This window comes from Argiope bruennichi, chromosome 5 (genome assembly GCF_947563725.1).
Source record: "Argiope bruennichi chromosome 5, qqArgBrue1.1, whole genome shotgun sequence".
Taxonomy (NCBI): Eukaryota; Metazoa; Arthropoda; class Arachnida; order Araneae; family Araneidae; genus Argiope; species Argiope bruennichi.
In genome coordinates this window covers 101,997,279-102,016,962 of record NC_079155.1, presented here as the reverse complement: position 1 = coordinate 102,016,962, position 19,684 = coordinate 101,997,279, and the positions used below count along the sequence as shown (strand labels likewise).

At 30.5% G+C, this 19,684-nt stretch overlaps 1 protein-coding gene across 3 annotated transcripts in view; it reads left to right on the top strand.

Moving 5' to 3' along the window:
• The first annotated feature begins 12,916 nt into the window (after nucleotides 1-12,916).
• The window catches only part of LOC129969317 (perilipin-1-like), a 77,383-nt gene continuing 70,615 nt past the window's right edge, over nucleotides 12,917-19,684 (top strand). Inside the window, exon 1 of one of the 3 annotated variants that reach the window (XM_056083837.1) lies at nucleotides 12,917-13,056. The gene's annotated coding sequence lies outside the window, so the exon portion shown is untranslated. The remainder of the gene's footprint in view (nucleotides 13,057-19,684) is intronic. The other 2 variants (XM_056083839.1, XM_056083835.1) reach the window with 2 other exon arrangements.

Genomic DNA, 19,684 nt, shown 5'->3' with positions numbered 1-19,684 from the left:
AGGATAAAAATCTCCATTCATGTCACCTAATTGTTCGCCATTTCTTTTTTTCTCCTTTAAGAAGAGGAATAAATTAGAAAATATATTCAGCACTTTTTAACGCGTATTACATTACAAAGAGATGGGTAACAAACTTAAATAAATACAAATTAAAGTGCGAAGTATTGAATATTTGTATTTCTTTTTCTAGATGATAGATGGCAGCACGACTAGATACAAAAATCAGTCCTTTGCTTTATATCGAGTATCTGACAAAAATTATTATGCTTCTGTTTTAACGAAGCAATCTTATTATAGAGATATATAATTTGCTTAAGAAATGTTTTAATAATCAGATTAAGTACTTATTAATTCGAATATGCCAGTAATTTAAGATTTTTTACTTTTATTCTGAGATAAAATATAAAGATTTTTTTTTTCTTTATTTAATTTATCGTCTGCGTGTTGAAGTTTAAATCTTCTGGTACAAAATTCAGATTTTTGCCTGATGCCGGTTTCGATATAAAATTTTATTTTGAATGCTGGAGATAGCAAAGCTATGCCAAATAGTGACGTAGGGAGAGCAATTAACGCCTAGTGCGTATTATTATTATTATTATTTCATATTGTCATATTTAGCTTTAGAAATTAACTCTAATTTTTTGTATCTATGGCGCCCAGACCATCTGTACTTCATTCCGTCCCTGCGCTATTGACGCCGAATAACCTCTCACTGTGTGAAAAAATTGAATTCGTGTCTGAGATGATTCTTTAAACCAGATATCGTATTGAAATGCAAAACTTTCTTTATCAGATTTTATAAATAAAATATATTATTTAAAAGTGAAAAATGTAGTAGACATAAATTAATTTATGAAGAATAAAAAGTACAATTTTTAATCTGATGAATGAAAATTCGTGAGCAGAAAAATCAAAACGTTAGGATTAAGCTTACATATATGAACAATATCTGCAATGTTGTAGAGTCGGAATGCTATTTCGGCACTGTTTTATTTTTTTATATTAAATCCATGTTTAATTTTAATTAAAGTTGTGCATAATGTGAAATTCATAATTATATATGCTCTGAACTGAAACGGAATTAAAAGTTAATAATTTCATACTTGTTCTGTTTATTTTACGCTTGAACCTTCTTAATGGAGTTCCATTAAAAGTCTTAAAAATTTATCATTCTCTTTAGTAGTTCTTCCCTCATATAACCTGCAAAGATAATTAATAGAACTTTCTTTTCTTGGCATTCAATTAAATTAGTATCATTAAGAAATTTATATTGATATAAAATCAGTTTTGTGTACAATAAAATTTTTTGAAAGTTTTCGTTGAAAAACATCAAAATCTCGCATGTTTTATAATTAATAAGAATTTAAAAGAAATTGCCTTGGTGTGCACGTTCTCATCTTCTAATGTATATTTTTACCAAATATACATTAGAATTTATTTGTACCAATATATATTGTACTAATATTATTTGCACCTATATATATGTGTACCAATATACATTGGCAGTTCTAGATTAAACAGTATCTTCTGCAGAGCCTTAAAACATAAAGACAAACTTCTCCTTCAAGTAGAAATTTATCAATTGTATCTAACTAACAATCAAATTTTCAGGTAGAAATTTATCCATTGTATTAACTATTCTTCCACAAATAGCAGTACTATACTGTTAAATCTCTCCTACAGTTTTGAATTTTTACTATAGAATTTTACTCTTTTTTTTCTCCACGGTACAAAATTACCTTTTTGCTAATGTATAAGTATAATGATATAATACTTTCTGCTAATGAATTCTAATAAATATAACCACAGTAAGAAAAAAATTAGGAAATGTTTGATATTAGCACAATAAGCTGGTTTGTATATTTATGTTTTATTATTAAATTTTTTCTTATCTTTTTTTTATATTGTTAAAAACTGAATCGATTCTTCGTCAAACAACGTTGTATCTACTTCGTACTGATACATAAATTTTAATTTTCCAACACCCACTTTTTAATTCCAGAAATTATTTTGGACTATTCCAAATTATTAGTACAGTAGACTCCCGATTATCCGCGGAGCGGATTATCCGGGCCTGCCACACTAAGTTTTTTTTTTTTTTTTTTTTTTTGCTTCCAAGCAAAGAGAAAATGCTTCCAAAGCAAGAAGCAAACACAAATGACTGATTTCTTCAAAAAGGTGTAGTTTTACAGCTATGCTTTTGTAAATACACAATACATTACAGTATTAAAACAGTATATTTGTATTAATTTTTCTGTGTATCCTTGACGCCTCTCGTAAGTACAAAGTACTTTTCTGTTTTCATTAACAAAATGCATTTTAGGTTAGTTTTGAGTGATATACTAAAATATTAAGCGTTATTTAAACATTTCCTGCTGTTTATTTTACGTTTTATTGTACATAAAACGATTTTTTAAAGTTGGAATGACTGTTTTCTCTTTTACTATACCCGTTTTTAGCTTTTTTCGGATTATCCGCGATTTTTGTTATCCGCTGCGGCAGCGCCACCCAATTCCGCGGATAATCGGGAGTGTACTGTATAATATTTGTTCCATCTAGAAAGGTTTACTATTAAATTGTGAAAAAGAACATTAAAAGAATCATAGATAAAAAAAAAAATTATATGTCTAAAAATATCATTCAGTGTGGCGGTGGACACGTGGATAGTTTGGAAAACACAATAAAATGTTTTTTGTGTCGTTTCTCTATCTTTATTAGTTATTTTACCTTTTTTTTTTTTTAATCTTTGTGCAACGACGATTTTTATCATGCGGCAAGTACCGTTCCAACTACATCTACGATTCCTTTTTTCTTTTACTTCACTGTGATAATCACAGTTTAGTGGGGGGGGGGGGGGAGTTAACATCTGAAATTTTCGAATTTTGTCTCTGGCTACTTGCATCCTAAATTCCATTTTGTTTTACTAGAGTTTATAAGTTTAGTATAATCACTAGAGTTTTTGTGAAATGTTTTAATATTCATCATGTTCTTCTATGATAAATATGTCATCGAGATATTATGCAAAATATTGCCGCATTGAAGAAAGACAGTCGAATCTCCATGGCCGAATGGTCATGGCACTGGTCTCATAATCAAGAGACCGCAGGTTCGAATCGCGCTAGAGACAATGCGATTTATAGTATATGTAAATAGTTAATTCCTTGATTTTATGTTTTCCTTTATTTCATGCTCCAGAAGATACTGGACATTTCTTTAGTTTACCAGACAAGTGTTCTGGACTTTTCTGACTGTCTCCAGAACAGTATTCTGGAACTTTCTCTGCTTGTATAAAAGCAGAAGATTTGTCATTTACTGTATTCTCAATTCGGAGTTCCGTTAATAAATTAGTTTAGCTCTACCTCTTGTGTGTGCCATTCAATTCTATACTATAGCATCTACGTGACAATATAAAGAGATCTATAAGAGTGATACTGCAAGTAATTTTATTACCCGCTCCCTCCCCAATAAAAATATTGAATTAACCGTTAGTACATCTACTGTTGCAAGAAAGGACTAAAAGGAAGTAGGACAATAAAAATAGCCCAATTCATTCATGAATTAAGAGTAATCGGGAAACGTATTAGTCCTCAATTACAGTTTCCAGATTATCCTTATTGAGTGCACAGTTTCATTATTACCCAAATGGAATATGTTGTTATTTTCTTTTATGGCATTGTCGGACTTCCGTGATACAATTTCCAAACGATTAATTCGCATTATTCAAGGATACACGCCGAAAACTATTTTCAATGATGGAATATAACGTTCTGATGAAAGATTTCTTTCAAAGATAAGTTTTTTCACAAAATGCGTCATATTGTGCAAAGACAAAAGAATCTTGCTGTTAAACAGTTCTATATTATAATTGCATATTTAAAAACTTATTACTAACTAGTCGCCTTTGACAAATAGGCAATTCGACAGGCATATTGGTTGTGTTTGATTCCAGTAAATTCCTTTATACATAATTTGATAGACATGGTGTCTTCATCAAAATACTTTTAACTTCGAATTTGGATAAAAAATTTAAGTAGAATTAATCCGGTTTTTATGCATCTGTTCTATATTTTTGCGCGCATAAACTATTTGATGGTGTCAAATGTTAAAATTTTATCTCAAATATATTTGTTTACATTATCTAATTGCATATTGTCTTATGCGGTGCTGTAAGTTCACTTTCTGATTTTTCATATGGTCCCGATTCCAATATTAAATTGACGTAGGGCAAATATATTATGTGAACACGTTCAAACACCATGTCAGCTATACTGAAACGTATTAATTGCAAATATCTTATTACAACAAGAATTGTAATTACCAGGTTTCATTTCTTAATATTTTAGTGGGCTATGCTACTTAAATCAAAATCTGTATCAAAAATTCAATATTGCATTGCCAAAAAAAAAAGGGGAGTATTTATTTATTTTTAATGCAATGCAAGTTTTTATGTATGCTTTATATGCAAGTTATTTTTTCTTTCAAATAAGGTCACTTTTGGAATAAAAAGCAAACTAATATAATATAAAACTTTCTTATACTACGTACGAATTTTTCATTTTTCTATTTGATTTTGCTGTAAGTTTAAATATTTTTCGTAACGAAAAATGATCTTTTGGTCACTTTTCTCATAAATCACCGTCACTTGCAATGACAGCCAACTATTTACAATTACTTACATTTCTTCATCATTATGCAAACGTCTGCGAACCATGAAGGTTTACAGATGGAGAAAGAGATGATAATCGCTATGTGCAAGATCTGGATGCCTCCCAGTTAAAAGATTTTATAAAGTTCTGAGTTTGAGTCAAAATATGCGGTCTTGCATCGACATGAGTTCGAGAAGCCTAACAGCATTCCACAATGTTTACTCGGATACTCTCGACGAAGTTTTTCTCTGTTTTCAGAGAAGGAAGTTGTAATTAATTGTAGGCCCTTTCCGTAAAAAATTGGATAACGAAACATCATGCCTGTTCCGAAACACAATTGATATGATTTTGCAATTTGGTCTATTTTACTTTTCACTTTGGCCGGCGATAAGATTTATCGTCAGTTTAACAATTGTTGTTTTAATCCAGGATCATTAAACGTGAAGCACTAATGTTTTATCTGGGAAAATTTACTTTAAAAAAAGTCATCACATTCCACATTGCACCGAGATAAAAAAAATGTTAAAATAGTTATTTTCTTATTTTGTGTTCTTCACTGAATATTCTAGAAACCCATTGGAAGGTCACTTTTTTGTATTGTAACCATGAAGATGATTCCTTCACCCTGCCGCAACGTCTGGGGAGAATCGATTGACCGAGCTGCCTTGACACGTAACATAGCACACTGTGACCGACGTATATTTGCTTCGATTAGAAACAGTTTGGAAGGTAACCACTCATATAGAGATATGACCTGTCATCGGCGATGGGTTCAAAGAACAATTTTTATATCCATCAGGGAAGCGAGAACCAATAACCATACCGAAAGCTACTTACCCCCATATCTAACGCGCTTTTGGCAGGTTTGCGTCTGCAAGTTTTCAGTCATACAATTTTGATTAAAACTGATCTTGGAAACCTTAATTTAAAATGTGAGGAAGTTGAATAAAGATTTTTCTTTTATTTTATACTACAAAAAATGAATCTGCTTTTAAAAAAATAATTGTTTTTTTTTTCACTATTACAGTTGTTTTTAGAGACTTCATCAATTAAGAAAATAACATAGACGCGGCAACACAGAAATGTCAAAATTATTCCATGAATTTTTACGAGATATGATTTTATAGACCGATTTAAATGAATTACAATACACTATTATAAAATTGAAACCTCTGGATTAGCATATAAATAGCAATCCATTTTGTTAGAGAAAGATCTGAGCCTCTTCTTAAACAATGCATATAAATACCGCCTAAAAGTAACCCGATGTCGGAGAAATAAAAGCGGTAGAATGTGAGAATTAGTGAAATTTCTTATCGTTATCAATTCAGACACTCATCATCTTGCTTTTTTAGCATCTATTTTAATACATTTTAATCAATATTTATTAAATCTTCTACATTACATTTTCAAAGTTAAAAAGTATTAATTATAACGCCATTTTGAGAGGTTTTTTTTTTTTTTTTTTTTTTTTTTGCCTCCATTTACTACTCAAAAGAAAACTATATTTGTTAAAATAAGTTGAATTCGCTATATATTCTCAGTATACTTAAAAACGGAACAATATTCTCTTATCAATTATTACGTGAAAACATGATATAATTTCTTTATCATGTGCAAACAAATATGACATTCTCTTGGAAATGAGGCCAGCCGTTTTCACGCAAACATAGTATTATTCAGTCTGAATGTCGGCATGTGATGAAAAACTTTGTTTGGGAAGATCTTTTCCCCTATTCCTATTTCTAATTGAATAAAGTTGCAATAATTCCCATTAAATATATTAAAAACATAAAATAAATCCTTTTGGAAAAATTCTTTGCAAAAAGAGATTATTTTCTCAATTACATTTATGATACTTTAATTCATTTTATAGTAAAGAGGCAACATTACATTCTTAATGTTTTGGATCTTTGTTTTAATTAGGAGTATTCAATTACTTTCATAGTATGTTCTCTTCGAACCCTTCAAACATTAGATACGGCCTAAAGACACTTTCGTTATGATGATGTGATATTAGTGGAAATTCAGATTGGTATCAGGTGTCTTAACGGCGATTAATGAATGACAAACAACAAAAAAATATTAATTATGTATCCATCTCCCTGGATAAAAGACACTGCCATAAAAAAAATGAGACACCTGATGGCAGAACTTGGACTCACTCAGCATGCATGCTGAGAATCGAATTAAAGCTTAAGCCAAGAAACATAGTGAGTTAACAATGTTACCAATCAAACGGCAATGGGAAAATTAATATTCAATATTTTTAAAGCCATCTATTGATCAGCGATTTTTTATTACTCTATTCATTGATGAGAATTTTTCAAAATTATAAGAATGGTGATTTCGAACTGATGACCAATTTCATAACTTGTATGCAAATACATGCCCTTAAAAATTAATCATGGCACATCATAAACTAAATAAGTTCCAATCAGTTTCACCATTGTTTTAGTAGTTAATGTCAGCTCCTATGATCATGTACAAAAAAAAAGAAAAAAACATAAATAAGCTAACTATGCTATGTATTGTTATAGTCAAGATTCTCTCATGTTTCGCCTCTTTCTGTGTCCGCGAAACAATAATAATTGTTATACTGGCGGTGTCTCCGAATGAAAGGAATAGGAAGGTTGTCGCGGTTCACCGCAGTTAAGAATTATGCTTCATAAATCAGACTGCAGAAGATTCTTTTGTCCTGGGCGAGGCACCTTGCGGCTTCCAAAACAGAAAGGAAAGATCAAAGAAAAAGTTTAAGAAATTTTGAAGAATTGAAAAGCTTATCTAGATATAGTCGAAAATTCTCAAAGTTACCGAGAATATTATTCTCTGAATTCCACATCGGGACGCTTCACACATTGAAAGAAGATGCAGGAATGCCGAACCTAGAGAACAAGTCAAAAATCGGGATTATTCCAACTAATCGTAAATAATCAGGATTGTTTGGTCACTTTAATAAAGCAGTACTTGTGACATTAACACGTTGATGGGCAGTACAACCTGGGTGGCAGTGCCTGGTGAGACACTACTAAATTTCATTGTCTATAGGCGTAGCGTCACAACGCATGATTATAAAATGATATGATATGATAGAACGGATTAAGCTCTTTACGTTGTAAGGCTTTCTGTCGTATCATTTTCATGTGCTTGACGCCTGGGGAGGTACTGTCCATCAACGTGTTAACAAGATTTCATGAATCAGAAAAGGAAGAATGTGATCAATGTCTTACATCTGGGGTGAAATAATAATAAAAAAAATGCAGACTCTAATAATGAACTTTGCCGACTAACAAAACAAAAAATTCATGGCTTTGCCCCGAGTCTGGAATTTTCGTGCCGGAGAGGGAAGGGAGTATAACCTGTTTATTAGGAAGTATATCTGAAAGTAAGGCAGTGGCGATTTTTGATTTATCGAAAAAAATCGATTCTTCGATGCCAGTTTTCGAAAAATATCGATTTATCGAAATTATGATCATGAATAATGGTTCACGATAAATCGCGATGCAATAAATCGATATTCACAATTAATTTGCGTTTTCTATTTCGTTTGAGTTACCGGTTAGTGTTTATTTTTGGTGCTCTTCATTCTTATTGACCTTCATACAGAATTTTTGTTAATATTTCTATAATATTCTAATATATAAAAATACTTGTTTTAAGCATATCATTTTAGAATAAACTATTTTCTGTTCCCTAACTGAATAATATCATTATGGAAAATTATTCTATATATAAAATTCATATTCTAATATATAAAAATACTTCTTTTAAATGCAATGTTATAAATTGTAATATGCAGACATTGCTTCGGTATTGACTCGCCTTATTAAAGGGGTTTTAAGAAGGTTATTTTAACTATTTTTATTCAAAAGAAAACGAAATACTTTTTTTTGAAACTTCCTTTTACTTGGAGTCGTTCTGATCAGTCAATATGTTAAGAGATGCTATTTATAACTTTTAATAGCTATAAATAAATGACGATATCACGATATATCGAAAAACATCGATATGTGTTGGACGATATGTCGCGATGATAAAGTTCCGTCATCACCCAGCCCTACCTGAAAGTTTTGTGAAAATTGTGCAGATAGGAAACATAAAAATCCAATCCTCTTCTATGAAATAATGTCTTCTCTTCGGTAAAAGATGGCGAGTGATTGTCAATATCGCGCATCTCTACTTCAGCTTGTAAAAACGACTAACTTTAATAATATTATACATCTTATGTACCTGTAATAGTTTTATATTTATTTCCCTAGTCGCCTTTGGCGACTAGCAGGTTAGCCGGAATCAAAGGTTCTTTAAAATTTTCAATTAAATTTATATTATTATTAGTAGTAAATAATGTGAGTTTAAATGTTTTGAATTTTAAAATGATGTAAAAATAATTTTAATGCTGTAATATTTTAGACAGCTATCGAGGAAAAATGCTGAAATTTCATTTTATTTTTAATAAATTAAAATTAAAAAAAAAAAAAGAAGCGCTTCGAAGTGCATATTCTCCTCTTCAAATTATATGAGTACCAAATTTGGTAACTTAGGTCTAGCCTGTAGTATGCCAACATACGCATTTTTATCTTTATTATTTGCAGAGATAAAGATTCTTTGTCACTTTTGAAAAAATGAAAATGACAAGAAAAAAGAAGTTGCAACAGCAAATAAACATTAATCAACAAATGGTATTTAAAGTGATTTAACCAGATATTTAAAAAGAAGGAATAATACAAGAAAGCAAAATCATTAATTTTTATCTTTCAATTATTGTCTAGATTATAAAATATGCTTTTTTTTATTTCATTCTGCTAACAATGATATCATCTATAAAGATGAATGTTGGCTCGTGTGCACTTTTATATAAATCAACATTTTTTTTTTTTTTTACTTTCTCTAGTATAGAGAAGATATAGTAATCGTCAAAAAATTTGAACTCGAGATTTGGATGAATCTCCACGTTTTAGACCTAACTGAGTTCGTAAAACACATTTTTGGAAAATGTCCGCTGGTTTGTCTGTGACAAAGATAACTCTAAAACGCTTTGAGATAGACGATTTGAAATTTCGTATATGATTTTTGCACCAAATTTCTGTATTTTTGTCAAATTTTGAGTAAAATTCGCTCAGATGAAGTTCGCTTGTCCGGTAATTCAAATATAAGTTAGCAAGATAACTACAAAACGAAGAGAGCTAGATACATAAGATTTGGTACACAAAATTAATATCTATAGTCTAGACCAGTGATTCTCAACCATTTTGCCGCGGCACTTTTGTGTGCCAACTAATTTTAGAAATGTGTATAGTAAAAATTATAATGCTTTTTTTTTTATTACGAGTAAAGTTTGTTTAAATTAAAGAAAAGTACACTGTAAAAGAAAACTCTTGTTTTTACAACAGTTAAAAACTGTTTTCTAGAAAAACAGTTACCCATTGTTTTTTTGCATCTAGAAGCACTTGTTACAAAATATTTGCCATCAGAATTGAAAATAGTTTTGGAACAATGTGTTAAAATGGTTAATTATATAAAACCAAGACCATTAAAAAGTCGCTTATTTAGTAATTTATGCCAAGCTATGGAAGCTAAGTACGAATCCTTGTTATTGCATATGGAAGTAAGATGGTTGTCCAGAGGAAAACTTTTATCTCGCTTGCTGGAATTAAAAGACGAAATAAAAATGTTTTTTTGAACAAAATAAAAATTATGATTTTGTTCATTTGTTGGAAGATGAAATAGGGTGTGCTAAACTAGCTTACTTATCATATATTTTTGTTATTTTTAATAAAATAAATTCAAGTATCCAAGGGCCGAAAGAAAATATATTAAACTCAACAGATAAACTGGTGGGATTCCAAAAACAAATAGCTTTATGGAAGAATAAAGCTCAGGAAGGCAGTTTGGAAACGTTTGAGTCAGTCCCAAAAGATTGTAATAAAACTATTCATAAAATTGTTATTGACCATTTGGCAACATTAGAGGAGAGAATTATTCATTATTTCCCAAATTCAGATATTAAAAAAAAATTGATTGGGTTCGTAATCCATTTGTGATAACGAATACATTTGTATTTGAATTAACTTAGAATGAAGAGGAAGAACTCATTTTGCTTTCTAATGATCGAGATTTAATTTTAAAATATTCGAAAGAATCAATTAATTCATTTCGGATAAACATTAGATGCGATTATCCTATGATAGTCAAAAAAGCTTTAAAAATATTATTGCAATTTTCTACATCTTATTTGTGTGAATTCTGATTTTCAGTATTAACTGATATAAAAGCGAAAAACAAAGAGAGACTGTTAAATGTAGAGGATATAAGAGTAGCATTGTCATTTTTACGACCAAATATAAATGAAGTTATCAACAGCAAGATCAAATTTCTCATTAAAAGTATTCTTATTTTGACCTTGTAATTAATCCCTTATTAACGCACTGTTGTTTTTGTAGTACACATTATATCATTTTATTTTATATTCAAAATTATTATCATAAACTATTTTACACAGTGGTTATACCTTACATTATAGGTAAGTAAACAACTTTTAAACTTATCTTACTTATCTTTTCCTTTGTGTGCCACCAAATTTTGAAATCGTTGAAAGTGCGCCGCGACACACACACACAAAAAGTTTGATAGTCACTGGTTTAGACACTTATCAAACTTTGAGCCAAATCAACAAGGGATTGATCGTCTGTCGGTCTGACTTTTATAAAAACGTAAACGAGGTAGCATGAGGTTTGAGTTACAGAAGTTGTAATGACTTAAGGAGTGACCAATGAAGAGTTGACCGTTAGTCGGACTATACTTTCAGGAACATGCAAACTCGATAATTCATAAATGCAATGATTTTGGTGTTTGGTTTTGGAACAGCAAGTGCAGTTTTGCATCAAATTTTTATTTCAATCGGTTTGGAAAAACGCGTCTAAAATATAGATTCGATTTTCAGAACTATTAACGTATGCCGGCGATTAGTCGCCAAATAACTCGCCAAAGATGCCACGATAGATTCAGTAGAAATGCTAAATTCACGCCAAAGATTAATATTTCGTAACTATTGTATGCCAATGCTATGTAAGATATTCCTTAGAATAATACTTTTATTAGACTGTATGCAAGAAAGTTGCGGAGAGAGCTCTCCCGTTAGTTATTCAACAGTTACGATAAAATTTGACAGACCTGTTTCTGAAGACAAGAGGAGAGTCATTATGAAGTTTTCAATACCCAAAACTTATTGGAAATTTAGACATTTTATTTTTTTAAAAGTAGTAATACTTTCTGAAAGTATTATCTCTCAAAACTCATTTGTGTGTATGTGTGTGAAAACTAAAAAAACAAGAAAAAAAAATCCTATAATTGAAGAAACGAGTTTCATTCTGGTACAACTGTTTTCTCTAATTTCAATATATCTTTAAAATTTCCTTTCAAACACAATCTGTTATAACGTTATTACAATAATGATGAAATTGAAAGTAATTTTATTGTTTCATAAAACCTTGCGTTTTTTGCCACTATTAAATTTGAGATAAAACGCTGAATTCTTTGGAAATTAACCTCGAAGTAGAGTTTTTACTTCCGCTTTTCTTTCTTAGTATATACACTTTTTTATTTTGCATGCACAGTAATTTGTAGTAGGCCGATTCCATTAAATCTATACTTTTCAGTCTTATTCAGTAGCAAGATGCAATTTTAAAGAAATCTTTCCATATTAATAGTTTAACATTCAGAACAATCAACATTTCGAATAAACAAGTGGTCGCAATAGAATATATACATAGGTAATAGAATATATTTTTAAATCCAAATAAATGAATCAGCAACAACAGAGAAAATACAGTTTTATGCGGCTATGTCGATAATGACTCCTGTCAATGTCAGTATTCGTCACAGAACCAGGAACAATTCGATCTAATATGTCATTAGTCATCGACTGTTGGCGATCAAATTTTCCTGGCGCCACTAATCATACCTTGTTTCCATTAATTACACTTTCAAATGGTGTTTTCCTTTTTTAATTACTGAAGACAGATTGTATAATTTTTATTTAACTTTGTAACTATTTATGCATTATTTTCGTTGTAGTGTATTTTCAATGGTGACAACCAGGGCAACAAAGCACGAGATTTTAGATCTTGTCATTACAGCTGCTGGAATATTTATTTATTTTTTCAACTGCCGGCAAAATTATTTATTTACTTTTTTTTTTCCTTTTCGTCTGCCCTTCAGCGTTTACCACGTCCCTGCGGGACAAAATATCCGGTTCACCTCTCCTGGTAGCTTCCAAGGTCAAGAGCGAAGAGTTACGACAGAGAATATTAGCTCTTTGCACGTCGAACGTGAAACTACTGAGACTGAGAGCGGTATACTGAGCTATTGTCGGAAAACGCGCACGTGCGACATGCGGTGAGGTGGCTAACAGGTGAGTGACTTGCTTTCCCCATCTCCGCTTTTTTTCGCAAATTGTTATCTCAAACTCAAGGCAACTTATTGGTTTTCCATCGAACAAGATTTTAATAAGTTGCTTTTCCCTCTCGAATCTCTTTTTTTTTTTTCGATTGCAAGAAATTTCGCGATCTCAAGTTTGTTGACAAAAGGAAAATGAAATAGGCAATAAAAAGTAAACATTAATTGCAAGCAAACAGATAATAATAACAAAAACTCATTGTTATAGAATTTTTTTTAAAGAAAATTTTGATGAAATTTTTCAAATAGAGATGTTTTTTCAATTCTTTTTGCTTTTCTTTTACCGAAGAATATGATAGATGCGCGTGGTGTCAATATTGTTCCTGATTTTGCAATTCATTCATACGTCTAAAGAAACCAGATTTTTTAAACTTAGATCCTATAAGTTCTTGAATTCGGACGCGGAATTCCCAATAGTTCTCGGGAAAGACGAGAGATACGAAAGAATTATTATTATCAAAATTTTAAAAAAATCAGAAACAATAAAGTAATTATTGAGATTTTTTTTGGACAGCAAAAAGACAGCAAATTATAAAAAAAGAAGCAATTTACTGTTGTATTTTTCCCCCCACACATTGGCCATATTTGGATGATCATGTTCTATATATTGTGCAAAAGTTTGGGGTCGATTATTCTTCAGAAGTTAATCTTAAAAAATTAAATATATATATATATATTTTAAAATATAAATCATTTACTGAAAAGTAACGAAGCAAACACTAAATAAAGAGTCGAAAATCCGGAATATCCCTGTTTGCATATTATTTAAGAACATCTATGTAGGAATTCTTTGTGTAAGAAGTTCTGACGTAAAATATTTAAATATATTAACATTTTGGAGGAAAAAAAAGAAAAGAAAAAAAAAATGTTTGATTAAGACGTATATTTACACAAAACACGCTTAATATTATGCTGAACATTTCTTTTCCGGGAGTAATTGAAGAAAAGTTTTTCAATGGACAAGGCGGAACTTTATTTTCCTATTTATTTTTAAATATTTATTTAAAAATTGTCCAAAAAGTAAATACTTATGGCCAGAAATCAAATATAATACTACCCCACTTTTATATTTTTCAAGGGACCATAGGAACAATATAGATCGTATGAAATCAATAATAAAAATGGAAAATGCTCGAGAAAATAGCTGTGCTTCTACAAATGAGTATTATTAATAAATGAGGCACTCAATTCTTAATCATAGTACTCAACACTAATGAATAAATCTGATGTTGATACTATTCTGCGTTTATACTTCTACGTATGCCGTGGTTCGGAGAAAGGTAGTTAAAGGGTTGTGATGCATATTCTTTTATATATTTATTATTATTCTTTCTTATATGTGTTCTTTTATATTTGGTTCATTATCTCCATCTTTTATAGTAACTGTATGAAATACATTAGAATGTGAATAACTATTTTTTTCTTTACATAGAATAATAAATTTCAATAACAATAACTAATATTGCATTTACGAAAGAAAGAATGTTGATTTTACGATATAAGAGCTATATATAAGCTTATGCAGCGTGTTATAATGCCACTTTACTTTGACTTTTTCTTCTTTTTTTAAACTTTCGAAGTGCATAGATTAAAAGTATTATGATCAGTAAAAAAATTTGACTTCCAAATTTTGACAAATCTCTACATTTCAGACTTTCCTAAGTCCGAAAAACACATTTTTGAAGATCTCTGTATCTGTAAATACGATAAAACAACAACAGATTGAATTAGAGCGATGAGATTTGTTATTTAAGCTTAACACCAAAGTTTTCTCGCAAAATGTGGGCAAAATTTGTGGAAGGAAACCCGTTTTTCTGTCTACATGTGGGCACGATAGTTCAAAAATGAAAAAAGCTATCTGAATGAAATTTGTTTTCCAGATTTAACATTAGAATGTTAGATATATATAAAATGTTGGACTAATTCTGTTAAAGGGTGACCATTTGTTGGTGCGTATTTCCTAATGTTTATTGACGCGGTAGTTTAAAAGCATAACGACAGAAAAATTAAATTTAGTACACTGTCTTGTCGCCAAAATTGTTGCTGATTTGTGGATCCAATTAGTGAAAAGAAAGACTTACAAAATGTATATTTAGCTTTCCTCATTATTTTACGAAGCACAAAATGGTTTTCGATGGAAGCACTAACATTTGCTGACTATGGTTTACGACCTCCCTTCTTATCCCACCACCGCTATGCATTCAAGGGGTTTAGGTTTAGTTTAGTTATAATAATGTCCCGTTTTAAAGCAACATTAGGGCTATTTTGCGACGGACCTCGTAATTTTGAACTGCGGTCAAATGATGAGGAAGACACCTGAGCTGGCACCCCTTCTCCAAGCTTCCACACAGCACCAGTGAGATGACGTTTGACCCCGACGGATTTAATGTGCAACAGACCCGCGCTTACATGGCTGTTCTTTCTTGGAACCCATTCTCGAACCTGTAACCCTTCGGTTGCGAAGCCGAGATGCCGTACCACCATTACCACCGCGGTCTGCATTCAAAGGATATAGAGGAGGTTAAAAGAACCAGAAAGACGATGCTACTTTATCTAAGTATCAGAGAAAGTGAAACATAGAATACTCCCTCTAAAACAGCATATTGTGATGTAAAGTTCATTACGAAAATATATATATATATATATATATTTTTTTTTTTTGAATATACGGAATTTGTGAGAGCCGTTCTCCCCTCCTCCTTGCTCTAAAAAAGTGAAACTAGCGAGAGTGAAATCTCTGCAGTTTTCTCGCATATCCTCTGATAAAATTGTCACACTCGCTTCCCTTCCACAAAACTCTTTGCCTTTGGTAAGATCGTCAATACTAGACTTTTATTTTCATATCCGCACATGAAAGTTTTGTGCTTCTTATTACAATAAAGAAAACGAAATATGCAATTTGGATGCCCTTTTATCGACCGACTGAAATCAAAATTTGATTCAAAATTACAATTTTAATAAAAAAAGTCACATATCAAATTTCATTTTTAAAAAAATTGTTGCGTTTTTGAGTATTTATATGCATGCGAAAAATACAGACCGACAGACTATCAACCTTTTGACCGACTTCATTTAAAATGCAAAAAGTGCTTATAATTTAGATCCTAAAATAATGTATCAAATTTCATTTATCAAGATTGTTGAATTTTTGAGTTATCGCGTTTATATGTATGCACTCTATATAGACAGACAAGTTTCAACAGATTTAGCTCAAAATTTAATAAAAATTTACACTTTGGATGTACTAAATTTCATTTATAAAAGTTGTAACGTTTTTGAGTAATCGCCTTTAAATGCAAGCAAACGTACTGATGCACAAACTATCTCCCTTTGATAACTGGGGTTTAGAATTTGATTTACACTTTGTGTATCAAAATTTTATGCATCCAGCTCTTTACGTTTTGAAATTATCATTGTTCACTTGCACTCGGACAGTCAGACTGACGGACTTACTCTGGATAAATTTCGTTCACAATTTCGTAGAAATGTGCAAATTTGGGGAAAAGTTAAGACGCCAAATTTCTAGCTCAAAGTATCTTTGAATTATCGTATTCACAGACAGATAGATATAATTCTAACTCAGGGAAGACTGTAAAGTGGAAATTCGTCAGAATCTCGAGCTCGATTGATTGTTTTCAGGCGAGTACATTACTTTCTTTAAAAATGCCGTTTAGTAGTAGGAAAAAAGCTTAAAAATAAAACTTAAAAGTGGGACGATACTTCTGTGTTTGCTTTTTACTACTTTTTATTTCGCTGAAAATAAGACAACGCTTTTGTTGCATACTTTTCTTTCATCTTAGTGTTTTCGTGCTCGCAGTAAGACAAAAGAAAGTATAATAAATGCCAGAAAAATCCGACCTTCTAATTTTGATGAATTTCTACGATTCAGAAGTCCCTTAGTACGAAAACCACATTTTTTCTACTCTTTCTGTAAACATGATGATTCAAAAAACGCAAAGAGAAATGTGGCCATAACTGAAAAATTATGGATTTCTATCGAATTTTAGACAAAATATTCATAGAGGATATCTGCCTACCTATCCATCCATATATGCGTGTAAGTGCAATTAATATTCTCTTCTCCCATAATTTCATGTGAATTTAACTTCAAGTATTGTACATCTGAGTTGAATTTTGGATCCAGTTTGTAGACGAAAAGAAGTCAAATATTATCTTGAGTTTGATTCGCTCTCTCCTCTTTATCAGCTGAAATTAATGCAAAACTATACATGTTATGCGAGGAAGTCTAAGGACAGTCACCCCTTCTTTTTTTTCCTTCCTAAATATTGACAGATACAATTATTAAAGTTGCTAACACTCGTCTAAATATTTAAAATAATCAAGAATTTCAAAGAATCAGCTTTTCAGTGCCGCCCATTAGTATAATTTCACTAATTTTTATTTTATGCCATAGATATGTTATCATTGATCGTTTAGATTCAAGTACTTCTATCTTCGAGAAATATTGCAAAATGAATCTTTAAGAATCTTTAAGCAGCGTTCACACGAGGCCAACTATTGCGCGCATTGGAAGGAGGCCACGCCTATTTCAGGAAGATCAAGTGACCGCAATGAGATAGTGGCAAATGGTTGTCCCGTTGCCTTAGTATCAACAGCTGGATTGATTTCGCCGATTTTATTCCTATTAATTTCAGAAATTTGCAAGTATATTGCTCTAATCAGAATGCTTCGAAATGTATGAAATCACAATTTAAAATAGTACCTTCTGTTGTTGAATTAAGATGCAGTTCATCAAAACTGGTTGAATCAATTAACTCTATTAGTTTGGTGGACGAACATTGATCCCCCAAGGAGTTAGTTCGACACTTAAAGCTCAAACAATACATTTTTGTGCCTCGGTAATCACGTCCATAGTTTTCAAATTTTTATTTACTTCTTTTTCATAGTGATTTGAAGTTTTGAGAAATCACAAATAATTAATAAGAATTGAATGTTATGTCAAAGGACCAGGCTTTTGGATAATTTGAAATAGTGGATTAATTATTCCCGTTTGAAGGGAAAGCTTTAAAAAAAATGTATAGATATTCGAACTTTTAGTATGAAATATTATTGTACAATAAAATACATAATTCTATTTTGTTTTCAGTTGCCTTGATTTAATTGTCCGTTGTGCGTTAAGATTTTTCATCACATAATTCACAAAAAGAAAACAACCAAAACGTTATAATGTTTTTGTCTTCTTTAAATTAAATTTAAAAAAAACTTTGTTCTTTAATGTCTATTTTAAGTTATTTAAACTCTAGATTTCAGATTATTTAGAATTTTTCTCTTAATTATAACAAATGTAACGTGAACATTAGAAATATATTTAATATCACCGCAATACACGTGTGCATAAACAAGCATTCAATTTAGTGACTGTATATAGATACAGTTTCTAAAATAATAATAATAATAATGAAAAAGAATGAATGAATTAATCAGTTTTTTTAATTTATTAAAAATATGTACTAGTATTAATATCATTGAAACCTAAATTTTAAATTTTATAATGGGATAATTTTTTTTCTCGATAATATGCTTCTAAATTATTCAGGAAATTTTAATATTTTCATTAAATTTTAATTAAAATTTTGAAAAATGATTTTTAGTGAGTACTTACTATTCAAGAAGTAATAACTTTCCAAATTTGTAAACTAAACCCAACGATTTATCATATATAGTATTTTGAACAATTTTTGCATACATGTGACATTTTATAAATAGTTCACGTTAAAAATTAGTTCTGCCGTTCTAGATCGATTATTAGCAAGATTTAATTCTATTGAAATTTGTCTTTATTTTTAATTGCATAACTGCTGTATCAACAGGATTATATAATTGCGCAGAAAGATATTCCACGTAGCTCTTTTTTATTACCATTAAATTGAAGGAAATGGTAAGACTACGGCAGAAATTATTTTCTTCCACAAATAAATTTGAAGAATATTCATTGTTAAATCAAAGAAAAATGTTCCATTCCAATAATATGTTTCTTTTTCTTTATATCATTGATTTTATTTTGATCACTTCATCTATTGTTTTTGACAAAATAAAATTTGATTCGATACACATTTCCTTCAGCTGTTCTTTCTAAAAAACAAAATTTTTCAGGCTTCACTGAGCAATGGGAATTGAAAACGTTTATTAATGAATGAGAAACAAAGTCTTTTTTTCCCCCTCTAATAAATCTGCCAACCTTATCGAATTTTTGACATTGAGATTTGTTTACTGCCATTAAAAATTCTCCTCTAACCGCACGAATTAAATGGAAAGAGAAGCGTTATTGGAAAATATTTTCTTTTATGATAGAGAAACTAGAAAACTATATAATTCGAAACATGAGCAACTCTATCATTAAATCATCTCTTCCAATACGTGTAAAACATTTTAAATAATTGCGAACGATATAGTAAGCTATTACATAACTGTAGGAAATTGGTTAATTTTATGATTTTTACAACTAAATTAAATGTTTCGTGTTTTTCTTTGGAAACATTTGATTGATTGAGTGCCTCTTTTTCTTTTTTTTATCAATCAAACACTCTTTTATGAAAATGTCGAACAGAAAATTATAAAAATGT